General features: G+C 38.1%; 1 protein-coding gene across 2 annotated transcripts in view; it reads left to right on the forward strand.

Moving 5' to 3' along the window:
* The window catches only part of hpcal4 (hippocalcin like 4), a 50,464-nt gene that overhangs the window by 14,610 nt on the left and 15,927 nt on the right, over nt 1-19,927 (forward strand). The window contains exon 1 of one of the 2 annotated variants that reach the window (XM_056250110.1): nt 4,256-4,402. The exons of the other annotated variant lie outside the window; for it this stretch is intronic. The gene's annotated coding sequence lies outside the window, so the exon portion shown is untranslated. Of the gene's footprint in view, nt 1-4,255; nt 4,403-19,927 lie in introns of those variants that run through there. 2 annotated transcript variants of the gene reach the window in all.

Below are 19,927 nucleotides of genomic sequence, written 5' to 3' on the forward strand. Positions count from 1 at the left end.
AACCAATTATTAAAAAGTAATATTTTTTTTCCCCATCAGTCTGTTATAATTCATAAATCAAAAAGTAAACATTTAGAAATTGACAAGAATGCAGTCTAATTAAAAAAATAAAACCATTTATTGCCTTATTTTTTAATTAAGATAATATGGAACTGGTAATATTATTAAATAAAGCGAATACATTTATTCATCCAAGTGCAGTGTGTTGTATTCGTGTTTTCTCTATGTTTAAAATATCATCAGCCGGCAGGTCAGATGCATAATGCAATGCGTCGTGACTCGTGTAATTTTTTTAAAACTCTATTTACAATAGTGTAAAAAGACAGGAATTTAGACCACGTAATCATTCGGTCGATTGTGGCGCGCACCGATAATAAAAATTGACTGTACACGGCAGACTGTAGACGGAAGTTTTCTAATTCCCAGCGAAATAACAATAACCGGTCTTTAAGAACGTCTTGATCGAATGGGATACAACCACTCTCCTTGCCTCCCTCTCCGTCTTTTCCTGGCATTTCTGGTACCTGATTTATGTTTTCTTTCCCCCGACATTTTTCAGTCAGTCAGTCTCTTGCTCTTCCACCAAGTTCATCGTTATCTTCAGGCTGCCGCCTCAACTCTGATTGGTTCTGTTCACGAGCTGGGGTGGGACTTACAATTTTATTGGGTCCATCTGATTTTTGTCACTGACTCTGACTGAATAATTAATAAATACTTTAGGTCGGACTAAACCATTTTTATGGAGGTAAGAGAAGCAGATATTTGGAAAAATATTTACCCAAATTGCACGTTTTTGTGGTTTTCATTTAAATCTCAGGCATACAACTAATATAAATATTAGAATTATTCATACAACAGGGGCCTAAATAGTATAACTGCTGGATTTTGTGGGGCCCCCTGGGCAGCGGGGGCCCCTATAATTGTCACCACCTTTCACCCCACTAGCGACGGCCCTGCTCAGAGCTTCAATTACCGAGAGCAGGGCAGTCTCAGTTGAGTGTCCACTTTTGAAACCAGACTGGTTGTTGTCCAGGAGGTTGTTCTGTGTAAGAAAGGAAGAGATCTGGTTGAAAACGACTCTTTCAAGTGTTTTCACGACGAATGAAAGAAGGGATACCGGTCTGTAATTTTCCAGATGTGCTGGATTTAGAGTGGGTTTCTTAAGCAGAGGGGTTACCCAAGCCTGCTTAAATACTGTGGGAAAAGTACCAGTGTGAAGAGAGGTGTTTATGATGTGCGTGAGTGCGGTACAACTGAGGAAGTAATGGCTTAAAGTAGATTAATAAAAGATAAATAAAAAAAGATAATTAAATGTATTGTACATCTTACTTTGTGTATTGTGTACTGGGACTCAGGTAAGTTAACTTCTCTTTGTTGCTGTTAACTTTTGCTTTAAAACGTTACTTCCCTTTTGCCCCTAGAAAACTAATTGGGAACGTAACAGTGGGAATAGGATCAAGCAGACAGGTAGTAGGGTGATTGAATAGGAGGAGTTTGGAGACTTCTGCCTCTGAAAACAAAGAGAAGGAGGGTAGAATGTGTGTGTTAGCTGGTAAGATGTGTGTGCCAGTTTGTGGTTTGGTAAATTGGCTGCTGATGGTGTTTGTTTTTTTATTAATAAAGTGGCAAAATGTCAGCTGTTAGGGTTGATGAAGGAGGGGGAGGGTTGAGAAGAGAGGAGAAAATTTTGAAAAGCATGCGAGAGTCAAAAGTTAATTTAGTTGTGTTACTTATGCAAACTGAATGTAATGTAACACTTAATTGTATGTTATTTGCAATTAAATGAAAATGTATTATAGTTTAAATTTATATTAAATGCAATTAGTGCAATTTACGGGTGATTCTTTGACATACTACTTAACAATCATAATTTTCCAAAATGTACTATAAAGTAAAAGTTTTAATTTGACATTATTACAAAGTGCCCTTTTTAAAATTGTTAAGTATGTTCAGAAACAGTCGTGAAAGTGAACTCTCCTAAGTACACTTAAGTAATCTTTCATTTAATTAATATATTATCTGCAAGTATATACTTTTAAGATTTGAAGTATAAGTGCACATTCAATACAATTAAGCACACTTCTTTTTCACAATAGTAGGTGACATCATCTGAAAAGGGCACATGTTACATTCAAATGAACCCTCAATCCAATTATGCATCACTATCTACTGTGAACCCTGCTGAAAAATCCAGCATTAACCAGCATGAATTCCATGTTGGTCTTGGCAGGTTTGTTGGTTAGAGCTGGTATAGTGCTGGTCTAGCTGGTACAGGTACTCCCGCTTCCCATGCAGTCTGCGGTCCAGAAAACCAACAACCAGCATCCCATGCTGGTCCCAACATGCAAAACTTATGCTGGTGACCAAATGGATTTTTTCAGCAGGGAGAATATACCCCAAATTACCAATCCACTCCAAAGAATAATCCACAAAAGAGGTCTGGGCATCACAGTGATATTTCACAGCATCATTATGTGTTCTGATCAACTTCTAGAACGAATGTGCAACAGCAGGGTGGATGGCAGGGCAAAACAATGCACTTTCAATTGACTGTGACAGCAGCTCACAGTGAGAACCAACTGTTACTGCACATCTCTGGGCAACTGCAAGAGGCTTTAAACCAGATACCTGCTGCTTTCCTCTCAGAACATCATTTCATACTGGCACCTGCCAGTAAAGTGCTGGGCGCCCTATTTCCTCTTCTGTGAGAGAGTCTGGAGTGGGAGGACACAGGGAGGGACATGCATGACATGTCTGCTGATGTTCTTTTAGTCTGACCCATATGCGTGAAGGCGAGTCCAGCAAACAATTACACCCACTCCTGATGTGATGCTAAATGGCCAAGGAGATCCAAAGGCACTGTGATGCAGAGAAAGGACAGGACAAGACCGAACAAAAAGATGCAAAGGAGGAAATTGAAGACAAAACACTGCAATGTTGTGTCACAGAAGAACACTACTTGCCAATCAAGCAATTGTTCAGGTGTCAATATCGTAATTAGAATTGAGTGCTGGGTATTGGATGTAAAACAACACAAGGTTGTGTCACCTATAGGAGTCTATATTGGGTCTTTATAGGAGTATTGTATAGTTTTTCTCAGTCACTTTAGCTCAATTCTCGAATGAGATTCTCTTTTCCTCTAAACAGTAAAAAGTGCATGAGTTTTGGCACGTGTGCAAAAGAGTAAGTAAAATTGTCTACAATTTGCACAATAACTAAATGCACATGGCTTGCTTATCAAAACTGACGAGTTGGTTCTCAAAATCTGTTAGACATAGATGTATATTTATAAATACATATGTAAAAATGTGAAAATAAATTGACATGCAAATGTGAATTTTGTTTAGATGTATCACATTACTACAAAAATATGTTGTATAGAAATTTGCATTATTCTTTTTCTCTGTACATGACCTTTCCCAATACATTTCGAAATCTGTATCTAAAAAGTTTGGGTTGACTCCAATTTTTAACCATATGGCCCACACAAGGACACACACAAACAACTTTTCATTTTCTTGGCATTGGTCATTTTACTGACACAATAACTAGGTTTTGAAGCATGAATTATGTGTTTTGTGTGAGTTACTATATTTTGTTGACATGCAATAGAGTATAATGTCCCAAAAAACATATATTTACTTTATTAGTTTAGAAAATAAGGCAATTTAGATCAACTTAATCCTAAATTTATTCCATTTCATCTCCAGAACCAATTTGATCTCATTTCTATGTGATTAATTTGTCACTAACACAAATTCTATTGCCTTTAGATGCATGGTTTTACACTGAGTGTAATACACTTATGCCAGCTGCTAGACAGACAGACAGACTAGATACCCGGTCTAAATAGATAGACAGAAACCTAAAACCTGCTGTGCCAAATCTAAATGAAAGCATGCACGTTTTCTGTACAGTTCTGATCACAGACCTGCAGCCTGTTTAACAGTAATCTAGCCGCCATACTATATAGATAGATAGAATTATTAACGCACCTGTTCAAGTTATTATAAACATGCACCTGTTCAAGTTAATATAAATATATACATTTTCTCTGTTGGCATGCAGTGATACCCACAGGAAGGTGCAACAAGCGCTAGTTTATAAGGTATGCGGCAACTAGATGTTTTTTTCACTGACAGTTGATACTATCCAATTAAAAACGAATGTTTCTTGACAGTCGCTCTAATCTCTGATATTGGCCAATCAGAGGATGGGTTAGGCGGTCCTTATGCAAATGTGTTGGCAAGGGAAACGAAACCGCTCCATTCATCCTCCTCATACGGAAGAAACAAATAGGTGGCGTTTTTCTGTTGAAGTACAGTTTACTCCTCCAACCGCGAGAGTACAAGTCACTTTGAGCGATAAATAAAATACCGGATACTTCCCTCACGATATTTGGGTAAGTAATATTGTATTTGCATTGAAATAGTTGTCTACTTCTTTGTCATTTCATATCATTTCATAATGTGCGCATTGCTCCTTCAAGGTTCGCTGAATACAACATACATATTTTATATTTCATTTAGTGATACTATAACTGATAAACTAAAACACATTATTATATATGTTTTTCCTTTGCTATAATCTTTTTCCAAGAATGTGCCATTACAACTTTTAATAAATGTCATGTTAATTCTTACTCATGCATTCATATCTTGTGCAGACATAGGCTATAGATATAGATGTCATTAAAGTAAGATTAAACAAAACGGAATATACATGTATAGGCTACATGCATTTTTAAGCCAATAAGTCTCTTGCGTGATTGTTAGTTTGCCCTTATATTCAAATAACTGTGTTAATTTGGCTTGTGGTTTGTATGATGACTTGGTCCGCTGCATTTTTCTGCCCGTGTTATTGACATAATAACGAGTTGTTAAGGTCTGTTTATCAATAGCGCGGTGCCAGAAAACTTCATGGATGCGTGGATGTGAGTCAGTGTTGTGTCTGCGCTGCGCCACGCATGTATGAGTGGGACAACATGGCTGTGTCTCCAAACCTAGTCACCTGCCTTCCAAGACAGCATTTGTGGCCATGGTACTTGCAGCATTTTGGGCATCAAAGAGAACTGAAGTAATTTTGGGGCATTAGGTGCATAGAGCATTTTTGGGCAACATTGACTGAGTCACAGCATTTTTGGGCATGTGCTTGCAACTGGTTTGGGAATCATGCATTTTTGAATGGTTTAATTGGGCTTTTTTTTTTTTTTTTTGCATTGCATTTCATTGCATTAGGTGCGTGCATGCTTGCTGTGAGCACCATAAGCATATTTTAGACATTTTATAGCTCATTTTTCGGCATCACAGAGGTGTGCAGAATTTGCAGCCGTCATTCACAAGTGAGTAGAGCATTTTTGGGAATCATAGACTATTTGTTTGGCTATCATATGTGCTTGCAGCTTTGACGGACACTTTCGTTGGGAAGCATTTTCGACATTACTCTTGTGCATCATACGTACAGCATATTTTAGGCATATACCATGGATCATTTTTTGAGGATCATAAATGTGTGCGGCATTTTTGAGCATCATAGACACATGCCACATTTTTTGGCATCATAGACACATGCAGAATTGTTTGTGCTTCATAGGCCCTTGCAGAATTTTTTGGCATCGCAAGCTCATGTCATTTTTTAGTAATTTAGAGATTAGGGATCAGGCACAGTGCCATTCTATCACTGATATACCTTGTCATTTCAATTAGTTTTTGTGTTTAAAAAAATGTCTATGCCAATAGTTTTTATTCATTTTTATTTCAGTTTTAGTTATTTTAGTACTTTAAGTTCAACTAACAATGTAACTCTTTAAATTAGATTTGTAAACAATCTGCATATAACCTGAAGTTAAATAAATAATTGACTGCTCTTTGAGTGCTCTGTTCACTGGTCACCAAGTGCTCACCATTGAACTGTCACTAAAATGATCAGCAGCGAGTTGTGAGAGCACTGGCTTGTTGGCACCACGTTTGTTTGCGTACATGCTGCCGTTTGGACGGGCCTGCGAGCGGCCGTGAAGCCTCAGTGAGCTCAGTATGTCTCACGGCCACTGCTCATTAAGCTAAATTAATGAATGGATGCAGATGTGATTATGTATGCTCAGATGAAACACTGCAGAGGGCTGGAGAGATGTGGGATGGTTTAATGATGAGAAGAACGGAGGTCCACGGCCGCATCACTTCGTCTGACCATGACACACTTCAATTGCTGAAGTGCAGGGCGATTGTAAAATATGTTTAGTTTAAAACATCTGAAAAGGTGTCCTGGTGTGGAAGGAGCTTTGTCCTTTAAACCTGTAAAGCCGGCCATATGAATCAGTAATTTTTTTTAATGGAAGAGTTTATTGAACCTTAAGACAAAATATAAATAAAAAAAACATTTAAACAAAAGTTTGCAGAGTGTCATATTTGATACAGCATGCAATTATAACTCATATAGTATTATCTAGAAGAATATGGATATCGAGAAGGAAAAAAACACCTCAACTTAGTTCAGATGCCCAAACTGAGTAAAAATATACAATTTAGTTCAGTTGCTGATATTTATGGTCAAAATGTAAGATGAAATTCTGAAACAAGTATTGCAGACTATAACATGCATGTAAATATCAGTGTCACTCTATATCTCCCAATAATGTCTTAGTAAATGATATTTAAATGCTTATTTAATGACCAAAGCTCTGTGGCTTTAATTATGGGGGGAAAACATACAATACAACGATGATTGAGAGATAGATATCCCTCAAAAGCCTGATGTATCACAATTAATAGTCACATTTTAACATGATTTTTCTAAAAAGAAAATGCATGGATAATCAAGTAAACCAGTTGCTTTAGTCCAGTTAGTGTTCATCTTGAAATATTTCTAAAAATATAAAAGTTAAGTAAAGATTTCCCAGCAAAAAGACAAGTGTACCACAACCTGAAGGGGGACTTTTTTTATAATTAAAGGGCTTTCATTTGTTAAAAAAAGTGTAAACTATCAATCAGATGACAGAGGCATGTATAGAAGATAAGAGGCCTTAGATATTTGCGTATCAACTATGGTACAGTAGGCTTTTTTAGTGAACTAGCCTAAAAGATAGTAGTACTAGACTGTGGACGGGTCATAGGGTCAGCACATACACGTCCGACCTTCCCCTTGATTTTGTCCCCAACAAGAGCATTGGCCAGTCTCGCACTACGCTCACACGCATGACCGACTGGCTGATTACCCGTGTCACATGCTCTGGTTTTCATGGAGATGGATGGCAGATTTAAAATGGCTGAGCTCTGGAAGCCACACACAGTTGTCAGCTTTTCTGCTGGACCGATCTATGACCTGGGCAGCTCGACATGTAAAAACAAAGGAATGCCTGCTTGGAAGAACGAATGATGACGATTGTGTATTGTTCCCCTCTCAGATAGGATCCTGTTAATATTGTGCATGTTTGTCATGTCAAACAGAAGCGCTCTGGCTTGTTTCCTTTCTGTTAATCTTTTTTCGCTGGCGTTGTTGTTGTTGTTCTTTTCTCTGCTTCCTGTTCTGAATTTGAATGAGAGGCAAGTACAGTGTCATAACGGAGGGATGCTGTCAGATACATTTAGCAGCTGGAGTTATCGGATGACGCCCTGGGGTGTTAGAAACAAATTGTTCAATGCGCTTACCCAACATGGTACAGCATTTAGATAAGGCATTAAATACAAACCATGATAAGGCTGATTTTGAGAAATAGGACTGACAGTTCCATGGCAAAAAATAGTGTTGGCATAGAATGACGCCCACTGTGAATCCAATCTATAGATAGTATGGTACAGCACATCCTTTAGCATCTGACTGCTTGTATGTTTCCAGCTTATTGATTTGAACACAAACTGATTTTACTTTGAACTGATATTTGCTCCTCCCGGGAGATAGAATTTCAAACTTTTGGGGCCTCATTTATAAAATGTTTTGTAAAAACCATCTTACGTTTGATCGATCATGTGCATCCGTGCGATTCAGGGAACGTGCGCACGCCTCTCTCTCAGATGTGAAATTTATAAATCACAAATGATCTTGAAATTGTGCGCAGCTGAATGGTTTCAGATCTCTGCCTTGTAAATGGCACATAATTAATGTAATTAACATATAAAGAGCACCCGTCAACGTCCAACTCCAAACGCTTTACTTGTGAATGGTGAGCGGCAAACTTTTCCACGTCAAAGACCGTTTTTATAAATATGATCATTGGGGTGGATTTTAGCGTAAGCACACTCTAAGATCAAATCTGTGCAGGCACATTTTATAAATGAGGCCCTGGATGTTTACAATTGATTTGCACATTTTTCTAACGGGAAACAAATTTAATTCGCCACTTCTTTCAGAGGTATTACAGTGCACTACATCGACCACCCAGACTGATCATCACCACATTTCATAATCCCATTTATTCCCCCCCCCCAAAGTGCCATCCTTGAGAGGGCACAGTTCAAATACCGCCTGCCAAGCCACTTAAATCAAATGCAGCACAATAAAATGATCACAGAAAGACTGTGCACCTGTGTGACACGCCGTTCTGAATACTAAATACTGATTGTGCTCAATTTGTATTATTCCAGCATCTGGAACAGCCGTTTAATGGTACAATATTTTGTTCTGCCTAACAGAGACGGATGGCATGCGCTTATTAAAATAACTGTTTATAATGTTGTTGTTTTGTACTCTAACAGAAGCTTTAAAACTTTGTTTCCTAAACCACAAACCATAATGATTTTATAATATTTTATTTATCTGATTAGATTATCTTCCAACATTATCTTTTTTTCTCAGTAATATAAGGAAATTAAGTGAATGACTTCAAATTTATATTATATTGATTAAATTATATTATCAATATGATATAATCAATATAATTATTTTGATTAAATATTCTATTATTTATAACAGATTTAACAAGATATTTTTCTGAAGTACTGTATGTGAGTTGTGAATACCCATGCAAAACTTGCCACCACAATTTTGGTGTTGTTGTGGTATAGTTCTGTCTTTATTGTTGTTATGTGTTGCTAGGGTATTGCTAGGTGGTTTCTAAGGTGATCTGAGTGGTAGCTTACTGGCCAAGTGAAATGAGTCTACCCTCAAGTGTCCGACATATTTAGGTTTCGATTAAATGCCATGTATGGTATTTTCTCATGAGATCTGACATGTAAATTGGCTAATAAGTCAAAAAGCTTAGAATAGTAATAGCACACCTTTCCTCAACAAGCCACATGAGTGAGATAGCATTAATGTCTGTATAGCACAAAAGGTGTGGGATGAGTTTGCACATTAAAATTTGCTAAGACGTAGGGGTTCATTCAAATCGCTAATATGAGCATAATATCAATAGTAGTGACAAATCGATAAGCGATAACTACTGATTGGTATATTATCACTAACCCTTTTTTTTTACTCATTGCACAGAATTACCTCAAATACAAACATAATTGGATTCTGAAGAAGCATTAGGGAGTTCCATTGTATTCTGTGGATTGGAACTCTAGTCTAGAGTGCTGTTAGGTTCCTCAAAATACAGCATTATGCTACATTGTATCTCCAGCTGTCAACAGCAACAGTGTTGCATTAGCAGATACAAATGACAGTACTTAGTACATACAATATTTTGAGATGTAGAGAGCAGGTGCAGTGACCTTCATTGGGTTGCCCTCTCCTCCTGCGAGAGGACAATATGTTTCTTCAGCACTGGATTGGGGAAACATCACTATAGAAACACCAAATGGTCTATTTTAACCCGATGCAGTGGGACTCGTTTAGAGCCAGTAAACATAGCTGTTTATCCAAGAGAAAAATGTTATTGCTCGGGGGTTGCTCTATAGCTCAGGAGACGGGATTCTCAGCTATGTTTCATTTATCAACTTTGTCTGAGATGTTTCTCCTGAAGGTCTTTAATATAAATGAAATAAAAAGAGAAATTAGTCTTGACATTGGAAAGAGCTAAAAAAATGCATGTGGCTGTGGCTTTATTATTAGAAATGTTCATAATGAAATCTCTGAATCTGATTGCAGAATTTGACATCTTTGATATCAAACTCTAAAGGAGACGGAGCATTTGTCTGAAAAAGCAGGTTACTTTCACCTAAAGGATAGTTCACCAAAAGCAGAAAATTAATTTACTCACCCTTATTTTGTTGACTTTTTTCTGTAGAACATAAAAAGATATTTTGAAGAATGTTTTTAACTGTATCTGTCCATACAGTGCAGTGGAAGTCAATGGGGTCCAAAACAATGCTGAACTACACTGACTTTCATATAGACCAAAACACACACACACACACACACACACACACACACACACACACACACACACACACACACACACACACACACACACACACACACACACAAACACAACCATTTTCAAAATAGCATCTTTAAAAATCAAGGTACTTTTACAAAAATAATTCATGCTTTTTAGGCCTTTAATTGCATCCTTTTAGAAGATCCTAAATTTAGCATGAATCCCAAGTCGAGACTATAGCTACAGTCCTGCAGTTGCTAAGTGATTTGTTTGTCTTTGCCCCATACCCCACATGGGACACAGCAGCACCTTGCCTACAGCTGCTATCTTAAATTACTGCCCTAAACCATCTGCCACCATGCCCTGTGTGTGTGTGAGTGTTGTGCATTAGTGGTCGTAAGAAAAAGTACAGTTAGGGACAGAGAGGTTTGTTGTCACTGACAGAGACAGGGGAAAATAAAGGGACTAGCCTATATATTTTTCCCCACTGATCTGTTTATGTATAAGTGAAGAATCACCTTTATGTTGACTCTTTTGCTTACAAAAGCTCATTTGGCTGATTGTGACGACTGACAGTTTTGATGTGCCCCTTTAACTCCAGATAAGCATGGTTGACCTTTAGGCTGCATATCTCCGAACAGCTGCATTATTTATGCCCACTATTGGTTGTTATACCACATGAGTCAATGGAGATTTTTATGACTCACCTGTAATTGAACTGCAGTGAAGAGAAGGTGGCATAAAAAGCTTCAGGAGTGATGTACACATCCATAAATCATTCGTAGACTGAGAGAAGGATCATAATATTTGCAATTGCTCATCAGGTTTGCACTTTTTCAACTTATACGGTATATTAATATTATGTAAAATATTAATCTTACTTTGAGTGAAAAGTTAATTAGAAACTTATTTTTAATTTCAGAATAGTATGTGGTTTATCTTCCTTTTGCTTTAATGACAAATAATGGCTGAATAATATGTTCTACTTTACTACTGAAAAAAAAAATCTTGTATGAGTGAATTTAGTCATCACAACAATAATATAAAGTATGAAAGATAAAGATAAATGTTTCTTTCTGTGAAAAGCAGTATGTTTGAATCAGCATAAATAAAATAAAAGATACTTTTTAGAGGAGGGAGCTTTAGATATCTGTTGATAACTGATATTGTGCTGTTATTTATCACACATCCCTAATGCATTTTAATGTGACTGACACATTTGTATTACATTCCAAAGAGCTCCATTATCAGGCCATCAGTGGAAAATGAAACTATATTCATACCAACTGGGCCGGATCGGCACGGAATGGAATGGTTAAGCAACGAGAACCGTTTTTCCCAATGGTGGAAAAGATTTTTTTTGTTATTTTTTGTCAAGTTAACTGAAAATAAATGAATCTTGATAACTGAAATAGCTAACTTAAAATTGCAACCCAACCCTTAATAGAAAATCAAGTAAATCAAATCAGCACTATCCAACTTTAAGATGAATTGACTTTGCTGTTGCATATTAAGAAAGAGCTAAATTAAGCCAAAGAGAGGATCCATCCATGGCAAAGCTTCTAACCAGTTGTTATTGGCTGAATTTTGTGAGACAAGTGTTGTGAAAGCTTCCTGGTCTGTTACCAGGACAACCAATTATTCACTAGTGGTATCATCCCAGGGTTTTGATAAAGCACACTTGTAACACGCCACTTTTGTCCACCATAAAAGGGCCGGAACATTGTTGTGAAAAGGCTAGCGTCCTTATAGGGTACTTAAAACACCCTCCCTTTTCAGGTCAGTGACACTCAATCGGATGTGTGTTTCGGTGCTAGTGCATATGTCTGAGTCCTGTTTCACATTTAAATGTAAATAGTAATCTCTCTTTAGATTATAGAAAATTTTGTTTTAGTTTTTTTTACGCATATTAGTTGGCTAAAATTATATATCTTTAACAATCTGTAAATATATCCTAAATCTAACAAAAATAGGCATTTCATGATTTTTTGATGTCTTGAAAGCGATAAAGGTCATTTTAGTTTTAAAAATCTAAATAATACAAAGAAAAAGGGATTAGTGCAATGGTAGAACAGTGCCACAAGAATTATTACAGGAATGCGGACATCCTTGTGATGTGATTGACAGGATTAGATGAACATGCTCCTCCCAAACGTTCGTTTGGAGCTCCATTTGATTAAATTACAGCGACTTCATTGCATTTGATCTATTATGTCTAACTATGCAGATAAAACCTAGTTTCTGTCTCTGGGAAGTTCATGGCCCCTGTTACATTGAGCTGTCACAGGGAGAGAGTTAAAGGCAATGATGGAAGACAATGGTGTCTAGAATGGGCAAAGACCAACATAGACCCCAATTTACCAGATTAATGCTGGATAATGCTAGCCTGGCTCCGCCCTCCTACGCACTTCCGCTCAATTTTATTTTCCTTCAGTACTACGTCTGGGATTGTGCTGTAGACTTTGGTTTCCAGAAATAATTTTTTTACCGGTCCAATCAGCGAACAGAGGGAGTGGCTGAGAACGATGACGTTGATGTAGCGCGTCAGTTTGAGTTGGAGTTCAGTAACGGCAGCGGAGAAAGACGTGAGAAAATCTATTCGGTCCGTTGTTGCAAAACTGCCGAATATCCAGAAGTTAAAGCCGGAGCAAGATCAATGTTTGCTAAGTGTTGTTGGTGGCCATGATGTTGTGGCCCTCCTCCCCACGGGGTTCGGGAAAAGTTTAATTTTCCAGCTCACTCCGCTAGTGGATGAGTTAGCTAAGGCGAACGATAGGATGCAAAGCCGATAGTTGTTGTCTCCTCTTGTTGCACTAATGGAGGACCAAGTGAGGGAGGCAGAGAGGTTAGGAGTTGGTGCTGGGCAGCTCGGCGTGCACGATGATCACTGTACAGCATTTGCGGCAGATCCGAAACGACCGCAGCGGCGTATTGTTAATGATTACACCCAGCTTCGACAGTTGACTGAATACATCACTGTCCTTAGTGTCAAATATACATTTAGAATTGTTCCTTGAACTCTTAAATTCGATGAACAAAACATGCAGCTCTCGTTGACAGACATCTTATTCTAAACATAATCCTCTGATCATTCGGACTTGTTTTTTTTTATTGCTTAAAACAATACACAAGTAATAACAGAAAACATAATACAAAAACAAACAAAAAATAATAATAAAAACAAAACAAAAATAAAACAGTAGGGGGATAATATAAAATAAACATGAACAAGTTAAGAGAATTACATGACACTGAAAAAAGGAAAATAATTACAAACAGATAATGTTTTTAAGGCTTTTTTTTTGTTCTCAGACAACTTAATTGAAAAGAGGTATTTTTAAAATTCTTTCACAAATATAAGAAAGAGAGGTTTAGCATTTAGATATTTAGATTTATGAATATGGAATTCGGACTTGTTGTTTCCAGCCGGTTTCGGCGCATGACATACGTCACGACCACACGTTAGCGATTGGCTATGGCAGATCCTGAGTGACGCTGGGCAGATCCAATAGTTTTGATCTTTAACAGAGAACCCGCCTACAAGGAAGTAAACGTTTCTCAATGGAGCGAGGCCAGACTCTCTGTACAAATGAAATGTACGAGAGTCTGGTAGAACCAGGCTAGGATAATGCTAGTCTAGCAGGTGAACTGCCAAACTGGTCACTGAGGATATTTAGCTTCTGAGGCTGGTCATCTGTTGTTACCTCCAGTGTGACACTACCAGTCAAATATTTGGAATAATTAAGATTGTTTTAATGTTTTGATGAAAGAAGTATCGTGTGCTCACCAGGGCTGCATTTATTTGATCCAAATATAATAAAAGAGAAAAGTAATATTGTGAAATATTAGTAGAATACTATTACATTAAAAGAACTGTTTTCTGTTCTGATAGTAAAAGCCTTTATTAATAATTGAGCACCAATAATAACTGATAATAATTGAGCAGCAAATCAGCATATTAGAATGATTTTTTTCATGTGACACTGAAGACTGGAGTAAGGATGCTGAAAATTCAGCTTTGTCATCATAGGAATAAATTATATTTCTAAATATACTCAAATAGAAAACAGTTATTTTAATGTACTGTTTTCTTTAATAAATGCAACCTTAGTGAGCCTATAGAGACTTGTTAAAGACATTTAAAAAAAATGACCAAACTTGACTGATTATGACAGGTTCTATGTGTTTCTAAATCTAAAGCCTACTACTCTTTCATCTCTCAGTTCCTTCTGCCATGTCAATCTTGAAAGAGTTTATAGAGGGTCACTGGGGTGAATAAAGTCTGTAAGAGACTCAAATTGAGTCATCTCTTCTTTTCTCGTTCAATCTCCGACAGTTGCCAGAACAATGTTCGGGCCCTGAAAAAAAAAAAAATCATTTTTCCCACCTGGGATCCATTTAAGTGCCAGACCTGTATGTCTTTGTACGTGTGTGCATTTGAGTGTGTTTGTGCATGTGTCTATGGATGTGCGCTGTGGTGGAATTAATCCACTGCCAATGCCCCAGTGTCCAGCACATCTCGGCTCCAAGGGTTCTCATCTCCATTTGGTGGCTCTTAAAAGGAACACACACAGACTGATCTGGCTGGAATGTCAAAGACATCAGCAGTGACCACACAGGCAATCACTGTCCATCGATCAATCTGAGTGACAATGGAGAACTGATGAAAAAGAGAAAGTGATAGGAGAGGCCATGAAACAAGGCCACAAAAGACATTCACTCTGTTTTCTTACTGACAGGAAGGTAACAGCTTTAGACATGACTCTGTAAAAGATCATGAAGCAGAATTAATGTGTGTGACCTTTTGGTTTCATCACAAGAATTTTGTTAGAGTTTTTTATTTTTTTATAGTCTTTAAAGTCAACATAAAGTCAAAGTAGTTTCCATTTACTTCCTTAAAGCTGCAGTAGGGAGTTTTGAGAAAACGTTGACTTAGCCTGGAAATTTGAACAAGCACAACTTACAGGTCCCACCCCCTTGCTCTCTGCTGCGCTACAAGCCCTCCCTCCACAGCTCGTCCTCCACAGCGGAGCCTGTCGTGAACGCACAGGCTAGTAAACAGGGCCACCGATAACAGCGGATAAAAAGTTATATGGCACATTCACTAATAGGGACTAAACGTCAATAATATGCTTTACATTGACTATGGCCTGCCCATACTTTGACTACAAACTTGGTCTTCAAATCATTATGTATTTTGCAATAGCTTACATGTAACTTTATAACGTTGCACTCTTTCTATAAGTTATAAATAGCTAGTAAGATAACGTTAATATAACGGTAACCAGGCCCGCCGACAGGGGGGACAAACGGGTCTGTTGTCCCGGGCCCAGGGTAGGGAGGGGGGCCCAGAACTGGGCCCTCATTAAATTATGGAATAATTGTTAAAAATATAAATAAAATAGGCATAGGCCTATTTGTTGAAAAAAATCGAATATTTGAGTTACATAAAAGCTTTTTATTTGTTTTCTTCCTAATGGTCCTTGAAATAGTGGTCAAGAACCCACCCCCACCCCCAAAACAAAAATGGTTTGGCCACTGATCAAAATATGATGTTGTCATTTGATTTGAAGTTCAGTAGGCTAACGTTACGCTCAAAATGTCCGGTCAGCACAAGTCCGGTGCTCAGAAAAGAAAAGAAAAGAAAAGAAAAGAAGAAAATAGAGGCCTTCGAGATGTCCTAAACAAATATTTTTAAAAAGGTGGTGACGGTGAAGCTGGAACTAACGTTAGTAAAGTCAACGTAGAGCAAGGTAAGAAACAGCGCAGCCAACGTTTATGAGTGTTGTCAAAGACCCGGCACTTCGGTACCAAGTCGGTACAAATTTCTTTTTAAACGTCACGCCACGGTACCAGGTTTTCTCAAACCCGGGATGCGCGTGCATGCCCAAAGCGCGTGCAGTTGCGTCCTCTTCATAAAAGCGCTGAGACATGGCGGCCGGCGGTGCTGCTGCTGTGGTGGCTGTAAATCCACTTGTTGATAAGAAAGGAGGAAAGAGCCACATATGGAAATATTTTGGATATTAGCTCATAATAATAGCGACGCGGCGCGCTCGTTTTTACAGGCGCGCCTAAGTTCATTGTTGCATAGCAACGACAGACGCCACGGAAGAGCAAACGCTTGTGGAAAGGAGAAAGCGGTGCGAACTGCGTTCTCTATGATGACGACGAGGAAGTATTAGCAAAGAATTCATTGATTTCTAGCCCTTGCATTAGCTTTACTACTATTTATGGAGATGAGAAATAAAAAGCCGGCTGAAATGCATCACTGTCATCATCGGTGAACAGATAATGGGTCAGATCCGAGTCTATTTGTGCTGCGCTGCTCATGCTTAAAAGTGAAAGCACACTTTTGATGGCCAAAAAATAAATATGATTTCACACAAAAAGTGCCCAAAATGCACAGATTTTGCATGTCTAGTGTGTTTTAACAAGAACTGCAGTAGGCTATGTCAGAAAAGAAAATGAAGACATTTATAGAAAAAATGTACCCATTTAAACGTGTTTTTATTATTCATTTTGGGTAAAAGTATATGGTGTTTTATAAAAAATAAAAAAAATCGTGGGGGGGCCCCATCTAAGATTATCTTGTCCCGGGCCCAGGCAAGGACTACTCCCCAATGCCCGGCCTTGGCAACGGGCCTGCATTAATCTGCAAATCCTCATAGATAAGCATCACTTCTGCTCAAGGAAAGAGAAACGGCATAGTGACAGCAGCACCTTTACAATGTCTCCCACATTTCTTCCCTCAGCACTGCTAGACTAATCCGCAAGCAGCCGTCGTAATCCTATAGGAGCCACATAAAAGCTACCATTCGTTGATAAACAGAAACGTCCTCTTGGGTGGTAAATGAAGCAGGAACTGACTCATCGGATAGAAACTCAGGAGAGATTATATTCCACGGTAAACAACTGGGAAAAGAAGATGCCTTACACCTATTATTTTTGAACTCAAGCCAAAGATTAAAAGTGTTTTTTTTGTGTACTTTGTATTTTTCATAAATTTTAAGACTGTCTGTCCATATTTCTTATCGGGTGAGGTGCTTTTGGAAGCCCAGTCTCTGCAACATGCTTTTGCTCTCCTGACAGTGATTAAATTGGGCCTTGTCGGAGGCTTGGGATGGGGCAGTTCTGTCCAACTTCACATTGGACACCAAACACAGTTGGTCTCTCCCGCTCTTAAAACCCCTCTACACTCCCACTCTCCTTCTTTTAACATTTCCTTGCCTTCCAGACCTCAAAGTCTCTATACCTCAGGGGCGTTTCCTCCAAGGAGGCAAGAGAGGCAGTGCCTCCTCCAGGGCCGGCCCGTGGCATAGGCGGTATAGGCAAATGCTAAGGGCGCCGCCGTGCCACCACTCAATAGGGGCGCCAAAATGAGTGAACGAGTGAATTTTTTTTATTTTTTATTTTTTATTTTTTTACTTATACTATTTTAAAACCATTAATTCGAAATACTACAAAATAAAGCAAAACAACTCCACAAAAACTTAACTAAGTCCCCCGGCGCATCAATCTTCCCCCGCCCAGCGAGTGCTTGAAGTGCGTCAGAAACAGAGCGCGCGCGATCAGTTTACTGTTGGTCATTTGTTGTGTAGCGTCGCCCCTCGCCGCATCCAATGTAGACAGCATTGCTTTCGTTTGAGGGCGCTTAACACACTCAAGCACTAGAAACGGGCCTGGCAGCTCGCGCAAGGTCTAGACACGGTGAAAGTTACCTCATTGTGACGGATGGCCGAATTTTCATGACACGTTTAAATTAGCATTACAGTCTGCGATATATACAGTGCCAAAGAGAAGAGGCTACAAGGGGATAAAGACAGAGGTAAAGTGATGTAATGAATGAACAGTTTATCTAATTGCATAGTAGTAAGATACTATAATTTAATGGCAGTTATTTTTACCTTATAACTTTATGCTAACAGTAGTTCTGAGTTCTTCAGAGCCCCCAGACAATGCGATTTGTAACAATTATGTCAGTCTTTTTTAGACGCATTTACTATCACTTTTATTAATTAATGTTTTACTATATACAGTTGTGCAGTTTTGAGGTGAATATATGGCATTTTTTAAAATTTATTAACGATATTTATAGGCTACAGGTTTATTATCTTTTATGTAAAATTCACATTAAAGAAGACATTTCGCAGTTTCATTCATGTTGAAAACATGAACCGTGCCATAATTTAGTGGAAGATTGCTGCCATCAACTCCCAAACAAACACTTTTGCTAGTGCTCAATGAATAGTTTGTGCATGAATGACATTTGGACGATGACATCACTGTTTTATCCAGAGCAAGCTATATATAAATTAGATAAATTAATATTTGTTTTACAACAAAATAAACCATCACTGAACATACTTAAGCTTGATTATGACACTATTTTCTTCTAGATCTGCTGTACAGGAGAAGCAAACTTTGTTGTATTATTTTCCTGTTATCACTGTAAAGCTGCCTTGAAATAATCTGTATTGTAGGCTAAAAAGCGCTATATAAAAATAAAGGGGACTTGACTTGAATGCTAGATGTAATGCTCTTGTTATATATATATATATATATATATATATATATATATATGACTAAATAATCACCAACACAATGATGGGGTGAAATGGGCTGTAATGCATGGGGCACCAGGTAAAATCTTGCCTAGGCCCTAGGGCAGCAAATTTGTCAGGGCCGGCCCTGGCCTCCTCAAACAATTAGATGAGAAAATAACCTATGTTACAAAAATAAAACAATGCAAATATGAAAAAACATGACATTAAAAAGGTGTATAAATCACTTGTTTTTCTAAAGTAACAGTGTCCGCAGGGACACCCGCAGGTAAAGTTACAGCGGGACACAGCGTCTCTCTTTGCCTCCCCTGAGCCCATTGACTTTTACAGCCCCCCTAAAGCATGCGGTGGGTTTGGTGGGGGGTAATTGACAATGAATAGGGAGAAGTCACCTGAGAGGAGGCAATACCTCCACGCTATGATTGGATATGATTGGTTCGTGCTATAAATCCTGCCTTTTGTTTTCATGTGTGTTCGTGAATTGGTCTGAATTAACAAAATGATGGTGTTAATGGAAGAATATTTAAAAAGTAAGTAAATAACTCAGCCACTTAGGTATAACCGCTTTATGTCATGCCAAAATCAAACTTGAAAAGGACTGAAAACATGAATGTTTTTTTTTTTTGTGAGCAATCAGCTTGGTGAAATTAAAGGCACATCATATCTGTGACCAGTGTAACAAGCTTGATGACTGATGAAAATAAGTTGACTATTAAAAAGAACAGTTGAACATCAGTTCATCAAAAAAAAAATTTGTTTAAATTGGAATTGTTTAAATTAAATTGTAAAAATGCTTAAAAACACCACCTTGATGAGATTTTTACTTGTTTTTAAAAAGATTAATTACAGAGTATTAATGAGTTTCTCATTAATTAAAGAGTTTCTCTCTCTCTCTCGCTCTCGCGCTCTCTCTCTCTCTCGCTCTCGCTCTCTCTCTCTCTCGATGTAATGTTTATTTAACCAGGGAAATTGTGACAACATTAAGTGTAAGTGGGACATGAATTTACATTTGATTTATTAAAAAAGGCCTCCTCATTTAAGAACACTGCTACAGATCTACTTATTCACCTCGAACTCAGCTCCTTACCACCCTTCTCTCCATCTCAGTGCA

Source organism: Rhinichthys klamathensis, unplaced genomic scaffold (genome assembly GCF_029890125.1).
Source record: "Rhinichthys klamathensis goyatoka isolate OS25496 unplaced genomic scaffold, OSU_Roscu_1.1 h1tg000067l_1, whole genome shotgun sequence".
Classification (NCBI taxonomy): Eukaryota; Metazoa; Chordata; class Actinopteri; order Cypriniformes; family Leuciscidae; genus Rhinichthys; species Rhinichthys klamathensis.